The sequence below is a fragment of the Phyllostomus discolor genome, chromosome 4 (assembly GCF_004126475.2).
Source record: "Phyllostomus discolor isolate MPI-MPIP mPhyDis1 chromosome 4, mPhyDis1.pri.v3, whole genome shotgun sequence".
In the NCBI taxonomy this organism is placed as follows: domain Eukaryota; kingdom Metazoa; phylum Chordata; class Mammalia; order Chiroptera; family Phyllostomidae; genus Phyllostomus; species Phyllostomus discolor.
In genome coordinates, this window is record NC_040906.2 from 187366217 (window position 1) to 187378751 (window position 12535).

The 12535-nt window shown below is 38.4% G+C and overlaps 1 protein-coding gene across 2 annotated transcripts in view; it reads left to right on the plus strand.

The window, feature by feature from the left end:
- Window positions 1–12535, plus strand: part of PDE7B (phosphodiesterase 7B) — a 295725-nt gene that overhangs the window by 164446 nt on the left and 118744 nt on the right. The window lies entirely within an intron of this gene.

Genomic DNA, 12535 nt, shown 5'->3' on the forward strand with positions numbered 1-12535 from the left:
TTCTTCTTGGGTTGCTTTTTGTAAAGCTTTATGTAAAGTAAAATATATTTTCCAATGTTTAACTATAAAACTGCAGCATGTATGAGTGATTCCAGGACTGAGTTTGGCCTGGAAGCTTTTTATGTCATGAGAAAGTTGGTAAACTTCCTTGCCTCAGTTTCCCCTTTCCACAAATGGCAGTAACACAAATTCCCTCTTGGATGCTAGGAAAAACTGTCACTCACAAACGTGAAAGTGATTCACTGGGGCTTTGTCATGGTCTAAGGATGTGCTGTGTTTGGGACAGTTGTGGAGGACTTTGCTGTGTTTCTAATGGTGGGCGCTGCAACCGCAAAGCTACCTGGGAGCCCTGTGAAGGATCCCAAGGGGCTATGGCCACGCTATAAACCAAGAATGTACGCAGGGTGCCATCTCCTTCGGGAATATGTTGGCAGACATTTGGAAAGTGGTGGTTCACTTTAGAAGAACGAATAGGAGGATGTGTTTATGCCTTCAAAGTCTTGGCTAGCCCTGACATACCATTGCTTGGGAAAGATGGGCAACTAGATGAAAAAGACAGACTGAAAATTACCTCTCTCTTTCTCATGGAAAGAGACTAGGAAATCAAAACTTGGCAAATTTTGTTTGTGATCATTTACAAAGAAATTTTTTTTAAGTGGTCTAATAATCTAAAAAATAATATTGTTTAAAAAATAATGCTCTGGGGGGAAAAAGATTTTGAAGGAAGAAAAACATGAGAGAGTTAGTCATTAGCAAACAAGGAGCACTTAGGGAAGAGAAGGAAACCAATAGGACTGAGGTCCATGTGGCAACAAGGAGATGGGTGCCCAGAGAAATGGGTCTTGGTCACAAGGAATTAGGTAATGCTAAAGGAATTCCAAATTTCATGTGAGTAGTACACGAAACATGGAAAAGCCCACCTGGGCAGGAAAGTTAACTATAACACTTGAACTATTACCACTCTTGGTTTGTTTCACTATGGTAAATGATTAAGATGCAAATTTTAAATTACATCTTTGATGAAACTATCGAACTTGGCGGTGGGGCTAGGTGTATATTATTATTTTGTTGTATACTAGTGGGTGTCTACTTCCTGAAAAAGCAATACGACAGAGTACTCCTGTAACTTTTTATCACCTAAAGGTACATTTTTCTGGATGTTAAAAAAATTGAGCTAGTTGAGTCTCAATATGCCCTGCACTCACTTTAAATGTAATATGTCTCAGTGACCATGCTGGCTTCTGGGAAGGCTCCATTTCAGCACCTCCCCAGAGAATGCCTGCTTGCCTCCTCTTCCTCCCCTGCCTTCCCACACTCCAGGCTCACACTCCCTATCATGAACATAAAGCCTTATCATCCATATTAGCAGCATGGGGCCATATGATAAAGCCCTCAAAGACAAGTGGCTTCACCTTCCAATGTTGTCTCCTACGTCCTGTCATCTTGTTCCTGATGCTGCGTTCTCTCCTCCCAGCAGATACCCTTCAGCTGAGCCATTGTCACCACGGTAGCCCGCCAGTGAGGGACACAGGGACACTTGTAAGATAGTCCCACAAATCTGGCATTTTTCATTTTTAGAAAGTGATGGTTTAAGCTGTTTTTCATTCTTGTGTAGAGGTTTATGGTAGAAAGCACCTCAAAAAAAAAAAACAACACACCAAACCAAATGGTAACTCAACCTCTCTCTCTCTCTCTCTCTCTCTCTCTCTCCCTCTCTTTCTCTCTCTCTCTTTCACACACACACACCCCCCTGACCCTTACTTCAGAACTCTCAGACAACTTTTCCCCCAACAATACTAAACAACTTGCTCTTCCTCAAATGCATCATGTGGTACCCTGCCTCTGAGACTTGCCTTGTGCCTGGGATGTCTTTCTTCGACTCAGCCAACTGAAAATGTTCTGTTCAAACCACAAAGTCCAGTTCACACAGTTCGAGCATGCTTTTCTTTGTAGTGACTTTCCTTTCTCCACTCCTGCTCCCTCTTTCCCCCACAGTCACTTATTCCCTTTTCTTTACTATCTTTACCTGTGGGAACTTAACATGTTACATTTATAACACACAGTATTTTTGCCATTTTAGTAACCAAAAACAGGAAAGTTAAACCATGCAGCATTCTATGCATATTTTGACTGCTATCTGTAATGGATAAATAGGTCGACATTTTAAAAATCCATGAAATTACAGAAATTCTGAATAGAATCAACAATGTATAAAGGACTTTAGAGACATGTCTCTGTTTCTTAATAATATGGACTTAACCTTAAATTTTTTCACCTTTCTTTAGTGAAGGGCATTGTTATTTTTGCTCAAACTTCCTAGGCAAGACTGGAACGTAGTTTCTCCCAAATGAAACAGGAGAGTATTCTGAGGTTTTGCTTAGGTAATAAAGGGGGGAGAGTAAAAGGATTTGCAGGAAAATAAATATGTAAATACGTGTTTGTGAGAGATTTTAAGATGTAATACACTGAACTGTGAGTGACAGGAAGTGGAAGGGAGCCATGTCCCCTGAAGAGAGTGAGAAAGTGCTAGAGAGGAGGTGGCCAATGTGAACTGTCCTACCATCTTCATATGGGCGTTTACTGGAGACTGTTGCTTGACAATTCAAAGCACAAGGTTGGAGGAGGACACCGTGTGACAGGAGGAAGAGAGGCTCACCATTTTCACATGTCAGGGGCAGGCATCTTGGTGTGCCCTCAGAGCCGGGCTTTGGCTGAGACACTCTTCACTCTGGAGAGAGACTTTGGAGGTTGTCAGTTGGCATGCCCAAAGTCGGAGCATCCATTGGGCTCACTGAATCGTGCCTGATTACTTCATTTCATTAATAGCCACATCATTTTCCCTTTATGAAGAAAATGAACGATTATGTCTAATTATCTAATTAACACTAGATCCAGTGAGCAGTTCAGAGAGATGGAACAACTCGTCCAGGGTCACACACCGGCACTGTGACAGAACTGGATTCGGATCTCAATTTCCCCATATCTAGTCCACAAAACTAACACAATGAGGGCACGTTCTAGGTTCTATACTTAAGCCAAGATCTGGCTTTATTGATTATATGTAGAAGGGCAAACATGGGAACTCATAAATCTTGGCCAAACCAGAAAAAGAATATTACCATGCAAAATAAGTCAAAAGGATTGTACTTCCTCTAGATTTTTCTACTTATTTTGCAGGCTTTAGTTTTAGATCCATGCTTCAAGGTCTGGGAAGGTCCAGAGAAAGATCCCCATTTACTATCGATAGAAAGTAAGCCGCAGGAGTGTCCAACCTGTGGCCCGTGGGCTGCATGCAGCCCAGGATGCCTGTGGATGTAGCCCAACACAAAATTGTACGTTTGCTTAAAACATTATGAAATTTTTTTGTCATTACATGTTGCATTGTATTTAAAGTGTGGCCCAAGACAACTCTGCTTCTTCTTCCAGTGTGGTGCAGAAATGCCAAAGGGTTGGACACCCCTGAAAAGTTTAGAGCATAGTGGTGAGAGCTTGCCCAGAAATTGGAGAGTGGAAAGAGGGAAGATGGATGGGAAATAAATACATGGTTTCTCAAATGCTCTGAGTGCAAATATTATTCTAATTGTGATTCTAGTCAGCAATCTGTGTGAGACTAGACATCCCCTAACAGACTTGTTCTTAGTTGAAAAAATAATTTGATTTTGGAATTCAACCAAATAACTGTAAACTCTGCAGCTATGGGACCTACCTTTCATTTTGGTGTCCCTGGTTTAAATTTTGCATTGCATTTTACTTATTTATTAAGCTTGTTCCCATTTCAATAGCCTTTGATTTCGGAGAAATATAAAAATACACATCTCCCTCAAACAAATAATTTATTTTCCCCATAGCTATTTTACTTGTCCTGCCTTTCAAAAATACAAATATCAGAAATTTGCTTTATACTCAGCCCTTAAAATCAAACAACTTCAGATAAGAGACTCACCAAAAGTGCACTCTGATTCCAGCACTATACAATTCAATTTGACATTTAAAGAACTATGTTAAAATATCTCAAGTATCAAGCATAGTATAAATTAAACATGTTGAAGACAGAACACTTATCATTATAATTCAAAGAGCACTTATTGGATGCTTAGTGTATACAAGGGATTCGGAGATGAATCAAAGGCTTACTAAGAGAAGAACAATTATGAAATTTATGAATAAGAATTCCATCTACAACCTCAGCGTGAAAACAAATGCTTGTTAGTTTAAACCTCTATGGCAACTAAAAGTACTTGCTATACTGGTAAAATACAAAAACACTTGGAAAAATTCAAACACACTTTCAAATACTCATCTATATTAATGATTTCATTCAAAGCAGGACAAATGCTATGCTTAAAGAATCAGTCTTAACAGCAGGTAAGCTGGCATTAATTCATAACATTTGTCTAAAACTACTTCTTATAGATGTTAGCCTGCATTCAATCTGTAGCTATACTGGATAATAATCATTAATGATTTTGTCATTCCTTAAAGTATGAACATAAAATTCAGTCAAAACTGTAACACATCATCTCCCCTTGAACCAAACCTGTTCCTTTACCTGACTTTCTTGTCTCCATAAATGACATCATGCCTGCAAAAGCCCAGTCCACAACTGTTCTATCATAGAACCAATAACAACTGGTTCTAAATACATAAGACTGGTTAAGAGTATCAGAGTGTTGTTGCAGTGTTGAGATTTTTTTTAATTTAACATTTTTTTATTGTTGTTCAGTTACAGTTGTCCCCATTTTTCCCTTCATTGCTTTCACCTGCCCCATCCAGCCCCAACTTCCAAAGACAACGCCCTTCCTATTGTCCTTGTCCATGGGTCCTTTGTATATGTCCCCTTCTTTCCCCATTAGCCCCCTCCCCCTACCCTCTGGTCCCTGTCATTTTGTTCTTTATTTCCATGTCTCTGCTTCTTTATTGCTCATTTGTTTGTTTTGTGGATTAGGTTCCTTTTATAGATGAGATCATTTTTCTTTACTGCCTGGCTTATTTCACTTAACATAATGCTCTTCAGTTCTATCTCTGCTGTCGCAAAGGGTAGGAGCTCCTTCTTTCTTTCTGCTGCATAGTATTCCATTGTGTAAATGTACCACAGTGTTTTGATCCACTCATTTACTAATGGACACTTAGGTTGCTTCCAGCATTTGACTATTGTAAATAATGCTGCTATGAACATTAGTGTATACAGGTTCTTTTGAATTGTTGTTTTGGGATTCTTAGGGTATAATCCCAGCAGTGGAATTGCCAGGTCAAAAGGCACTGCCATTTTTAGTTTTCTGAGGAAATTCCATACTGTTTTCCACAGTGGCTGCGCCAGTCTGCATTCTCACCAACAGTGTACTGGGGTTCCCTTTTCTCCACATCCTCGCCAGCACTTGTTATTTGTTGATTCGTTTATGATGGCCATTCTTACCAGCGTGAAATGATATCTAATTGTGGGTTTAATTTGCATCTCTCTGATGGCTAGTGATATTGGGCATCCTTTCGTATGTCTCTGGGCCCTGTGTACGTCCTCCTTGGAGAAGTGTCTGTTCAGGTCCTTTGCCCATTTTCTAATTGGATTGTTTGTCTTCCTGATGTGGAGTCATGTGAGTCTTTTATATATTTTGGAGATCAAACCCTTGTCTGAGGTATCATCAGCAAATATGATTTCCCATATGATTGGTTCCATTTTATTTTGCTGATGTTTTCTTTAGCCATACAGAAGCTTTTTAATTTGATATAGTCCCATTTGTTTATTCTTTCCTTTATATTCCTTGCCCTAGGGGACATATTGGTGAAAATATTGCTGCATGGGATATTGCTGAAATTTTCCTGCCTATGTTCTCCTCTAGGAATTGTATGGTGTCATGATTTATATTTAATCCATCTTGAGTATATTTTTGTATATGGTGTAGGTTGGTGGTCTAGTCCCCCTTTGTCAAATATTAATTGACCAAAGAGACTTAGGTTTATTTCTGGGCTCTGTTCTATTCCATTGATCTATGCATCTGTTCTTATGCCAGTACCAGACTATTTTGATTTGTGACAGTGATGAGATTTTAAAATTTTTGTTTTATTTATTTATTTACTTACTTATTTATTATTGTTGTTCAGTTTTAAATCCTGCCTCTCTATTACTGAACTGTGTGAACCTGAGCAAATCACTTCATCTCTCTCTGCCTCAGTTTCCTCTTGTGTGAAAAGGAGATAACAATAACACCTTCACAAAAGGTGAGGATTAAATGAGATCATGCAAAAAATAAGTGCTAGAAAAGAGCCTCAGCCCTACTACCCTCCCAGTAAATGTTAACTGTCATAGCTGTTGATATCAGAGCTGTGTTTTCGTAGCTTATCTCACACTTGTGCCTTCTCTCTATTCAATTACCTGGCCCTTGGTCAAACCTCATGGTGTTTTGTCTATAATTTTGCAGTACCCTCCAACTACAGTACGCTCTCTACCCCTCTTCTTTCTACTCTGTGATTCATATCGATAACATCAAAAGAAAAATCAAGACATCTCACCCCTCTTCAAAATCCTTCAGTGATTGTTCATTGTATGCAAAGAAAATCTAAGTTCTCGTATCCTGCATTCAAAGCCCTCCCCTCTTGGGATGGAACAAGCTCATTTTCCTGCCTTATTTGTCACTCCTGCCCTCTACGCACTTCGCATCCCACCCAGACAGGACGAGCACCCCACAGCTTCCTGCTTGCTATCTGCTCATTGTTCCCAGCGCCTAGCTTCACTTCCCCCCACGTCCCCAACTTCTGTTATGCCTAAGACCCCAATCCTATGCCCTTCCCTGCACAGAGCCTTCCTGAGATTACAGAGGAAAAGTATGTCTTTCTCTTCCGAGGGCTCACCGAACTTTCTTTGTACTTATTTCACTGGCAAATCACTTGAGTATAATTAATGTACATTTTCTTCCTTCCCTCCTGTATGTATTTTCAGCTTTTTGAGAATCTGGAGAACATTCTATTCTCTTCGTGTTCTCCCTAGACTCTTTTCACATGACAGCTACTCAACGCACTTCGATAAGTGAAAAAGGGAAATTATCAAAAAGAATAAAGTAGCTTACAAGTTATCATTAAATGCATGAATGGAATTTTTTCTAGGCACAAGTTACTCAAGAAATATGAGTCCTAGTTCTTCCTTTTAATGGAATCATTTTTAAACTTACATTATGCCAGAACATCAGGATTAGTCATTATAGCTTTTAAAATAGAAGAAAAAATACACAAGAGTGAATTTCAGAACTATTAAAAATATTTAAAGTGTGTGCAAAACTAATATGAGACAGTTCTCTCTTCAAATAAAATATTGCAATTTACTAATAATTATAAAAATTTAAAGCAAATCAAATATAAATTATGCCTTCTTTTATATATTTTAAAATAATTGCTCTGTCCATGCATCTTGAGATATTTTCTATCAACCAAAATTTCAAAAGTTGCTTCTTTTACAGATAACAGTCTGTATATTTCTCAATGTAATTTCAAAAATAGAATGCGGAAGGTGTGTGTTTACCCAGTCTTACAAGTGAGCTTTTGAGGGGATGGAGCTGAATGGAGGATGTTATTCCCATGTCCTTTGCTCTTTGCCTGGAAACAGTTTCTTTTTCCTTTTTTTTTTTTTAATAAGACTGGTTTAACTGGACAGCAAAGCACTGACTTTTGCATCTGATTAATTTCTAAAAGGAGAACATTAGAATTTTTATTGTAAAAAGACCAGAAGCTCCAAGTTATTTTTAACTCGTAGAAGCAACTGCAAGTATGTGCTCTTTTCTACTCTCTGATTATCCTCACTCTTTAATTATCAATACACGTCATAGTACGTCGTAGGCACTTACACTATGTCAAAATAGGGAGCAAAGCTCAAAGGACTAGTGATTCATACAGTGCTCTGGACTAGATGACACAGAGCATAGACCTAATATTTTTCTTTTTTTTATTTATCTCTCTCTGCATTACCATATATTTCTTTTTAAAATCAAATTCAATTTCTAAAATGCCAAGAGACCACCCCAGGAGATCAGTTTTATACCTTTACATTTGTCTTAAATTTCCTCAAATTACAAAATGATCAGATCCCCTTTCTTGGAGTACTTCTTTTCACATAAAAAAACATGACATGATGTTTTATAGATTATACATCAAGCCCCTGTTCTGAATGTTTTATTATTTCCCCAGCTCTCTCACACAAGCCTTGAAGGAGTACTAAAAAAGAGCCTGAAGATCATGGTTCTCATTAGTAAGCACAAGATAAACCTTAAAAACTAGCCTTGTGTGCAATTAGAAGGCATAGGTGACAAAGCAGGGATTTGTTGTGTATAGCCTTAAAAGTAAGTCCAAAAAATGAAGCATAATGCAGAAAAATAAAGCCCCTAGAGAGCAAAAGACAGCTTTCAAAAGAGATTGAGTAGCAGTTATGTGTACTTGGTAGTAGAAATTGAAATGTAAAAAAAGCCAGAAAATCAAGGTGAGACATATGAGAACGAATGTAAACTTTAATAAAGATATCGATAAGGAAATTAAATAACTAAGGCTAATGAATCACATATAATGCAATAATTAGAACCTTTCCCTTGAATTCTCAGGTGTTCCCCAAACTTCTGTCCAAGATTCTCTTTTTTGCTTCCATCTCCATCTCTTTTTGGATGGCACCCAAATATCTCACATAAATCTATAGACTTGAAGAGAACTTCTGAAAACTCAAAGACATTCATTGAAAGGGTCTGTAACAAAAAATTGTTCAAAAAAGTAGATAGAATTTGCTGAGGAAAGTGATTCAGAGAAAGAAGAGAAAGGGACAGGTAGAGAGCTGAGTGTACAGCAGCAAGGGGAAAAGGAGGTGAGGTCACTACAAAGAACCCTAATTCAAGTGTAAGAAGTGCAATCAAAAACACATACAGAAATGCAGACCAGACAGTCACTGTTGAAAACATTTGTAACAGATCACAAATTTCCATACTCAAATGTACAATAAAATGTAGCCTGTTTCTCTTCTTCAACTAATCAAACCTTCCTCTTGAGCCATCCTAACAGGAGGATAAGAAAATTTATATTTACTGATTAACAAGTTGGTGGTCAGTATCTTCCAGGTTAAATTTCTTCTTTTGGATACTTTTCTACCCTTGCTTCTCTTCTCTCCAAGGTGGTATCTGGGTGAATGTGTGTCTTGGGCTCCATACATGTTTTTTCCACACGCAACACAAGGGCCAACCACAGACAAGGAAGCAAAGTCATGTTCATCTGGCCATTAGGTTCTGCCTTGTACTCTCTTCCCCATAACCCCCTAGGGTGTCAGGAGCAGCTGAGTAGATGGACTTACCCCGTGCCATATCCTTCTTCCCAGAAGAAGAAAGCTTCAATGTAGAAGGAGCAGAAAACTACATCTGTAGGCCTAACTCTCTATGTTAATGGCATCTAATAAAAAATGTAGAGTTTCTTTATCTTTCCACAAAGACCAGTTCTCAAATTTATTGTTCTGTTGCAAACTCACACACAAAAACCAAGAAACAAACCAAACAAGCAAAAAACCCTCTTACTATGCAGATTAAATGATGAATATTAACTCTCTCTCTCATCCTCTTTTCATTCTTGCTATAGCATTCCTAATCGTCCACAATGGATGCCTCTGGTGGGTAGAAGGGGAAGATATGCACAGAATACAAAAGTAAAAAGCACATGGATATAATTCAAAAAATTATCTCCGTTACACACTGGTTGAGCTACCAGGTGCTGGGCCCTGTACTTGAGCATTGCATACTCAATAATATTTTAGTTACATTGCTATACATATGCCGAGTCCAATTATTCTACCCTCTCTGTTACTTCTCCCTCTTTCTCTTAAAATATACACATGCATTTCAGCAACCATGTCAGAACTTGGACGCTGAAAAGTATGACAGAGTGACTGTGTGAAACAGGATGTGGACAAGTCACACCTTTCTGGCCAGTTTCCCATTGAAAGCTGAGGTTTTACGTCTAATGCAAATTGGAATTGTCATAATCATGCAGTGTATTGTACTGTGATCAGGTCCAATACATTTTTGTTGCCTGAATGTGCTAATTAGAATTCTTTGAGCATTCTTATGCCCCTTCATCTCTGACCCCTCAGGAGAAGATGGGGCGGTAGACATTGGGAGAAACAAGGACACCAGCATTGTTCACAAGGGTCACTATTTTCTGCTGGTGTTTTCCCAGGAATCATTATTGCCCCTTCCATGGTAGCTGATACCCAGAGACTGCTGCCTCCCTCCCTGTCCTTCTCTCCATAACTCAATTGAAGTTTAGGTCCACCTGTCTTTTACTCTCATTGTCTTCTTTAAATATTAGTTGGATTCCACACCAGTTTCCTTGGAGCAGCCCCTAATTCTATAGAACAAAAGAAAGATTTTTCTTGTCAATTAAATTGGCATATAAAATAAGAATTGTGAATTCACCAGATTTACAAACTCTAAAGCAAATTATTCTACCCTCTTTAGTCCTGATTATCCTATTGTTTGTTCTGGTGAATAGTTGTACTGTAGAATATAAATAGACAAAATTAGACTACTGCAAATTTTGTTTGGAAAACAAAATTTTAAGTGTCTCAAACACTCCAAAATTAATTCGAAACACTCTAGGAAGTCATAAATGGGAAATGATGTTTTAATGTTACATTTAAATATTTGGCATCTTCTGTGACACAATATATATTAATTGAATAGGAATTTATTCCCAACTTAGAAATATAAGAAATTTAGACCTATATCAACTGGTTATTTATTCAAGATATTAAAAAATGGAAATAAATACCATAATTTAAATTGTTCGGTTTCTCTTCCAAAACAATTCAATTGAATAATTATCTTTTGAGTGTCTATTCAGAGCATAGCATTACGCCATGTGCCTGGGAGGAAAACAGAAGGAAAAGAGGTTATGAGCTGTTGGAAGAGACTTCCTGATATCAAGGCGGAATGAATGGCATCTGTTTTAAGATACAATAGAAATAATGCTCAATGGGAACATTGAGGAAGGACCCTGACTGCTTCTTCAGCTAAGCTTATGCAATAATTATCATGTGCCAGACACTGTCTGGTTCCTTAGAAAATAAAAATTTATAAACCAAGAAAGTTGAGGCAGATGAATAGAGATAGGTAAGTAGATAGATAGAGTCACCAAGCTAGGTAGCTGACGTGTTACACTAGAGGTGTGTACGCAAAGTCTCTGCCAAAGGGCAAGGGAGTGGCTAATTCTGTCTGCATGGTGGGTGTTTAAGGAGTCGTCAGAGAGCAGGGGATGTTTGACATACATTTCAAGGTATGTTGCATTTCTCCAGATGAAAAAGAGATGGAGGACACAGTAAGAATAAGAAACTGTGGGGCAATATTCAAGAAATCCGAGGGAATGCCAGGTCACAGGATAGGGAGTATGTTGGGAGGAAGGCTAGAGTTGAGACCAGAAAGGGAGGCTGGGGCCAGATTACACTAGGGCCTCGTGTACCTTTGCAAGGAGTGTATCCTCCAAGCAATGGGAAGGCTTCAGTAATTCCACTGGGAAGTGACTTGATAAATTTTACATTGTAGAAAGTTCATTCTCTAGCAACAGTGGCTGGTAGAGTGTGGGACTTGGGGTGAAGGTGCTAATGGATTTGTAACCATCAGTACGGTGTTTATTGGTCATATTTAGTAGATACTATGAATTTTGAGATGATGAATATTTTTCCTTTAACTTACAAGCCAACTTTTCCCAAGTGCATAGCATTATTTTACACAGAACCAAGAGAAATAATACACACAAATCATCAAGCCAGAGCACTTTACCACTCGACACCACTCTGTCCTGAAGGATTTATACTCTGGATGTTCTTGCATCCAGAACTCCCATTCCAGCCGAGCTCATCTCTTCCCCAGATTCAAGACCCGACACAATTTATCCTCTGTCTCAGAGCAGTCTCTCTTTGCCAAGTCATATTTTTTCCTGTCTTCAAGTTGCCATGTTTATTTAACCAAACAATTCTTTCAAGGCTAGGCCACAGGATGGATGAGAAAATGTATAAGAAAAACACAATATTTTATATAGTTTATAATATAATAAGTTAGATAAAACCACACACTCAGATACGAACCAAGTGTCACAGATACCCCATGGGGGCTGGGCGTTAACTCACCCCTCTCTAGAGTGACCAAGGAAGGCTTTTTGTGAACTGGTCGTTACAGCTACATGTTTAAGACGGTTAAGATCTCATCAAGATGTGACAAGGTACACTTCTTGGTGAAGGAATTAACGTGAATATAGGGACCAAGCCAGAAAAACACAAGAAATGATTGAGAAATGGAAATTAGTCAAGTTAGCTTATTATGATGTTTGGCATTAAGAACAGTGGGAAACAGAGAGAAAGACATTAATGGGACCAGGTTGCACGTGGACAAGAAATCTTAACTTTTGTTAAACCACTGAAAAACTTTAAGTGGAGAAGTAGAGGTCTTTGCATTTTATAATGAAAAGTTGATCATCTCATGGAACCACTCCATTTTTTAGATGAGAAAACTGAGGACCCCCCTCCCCCAGA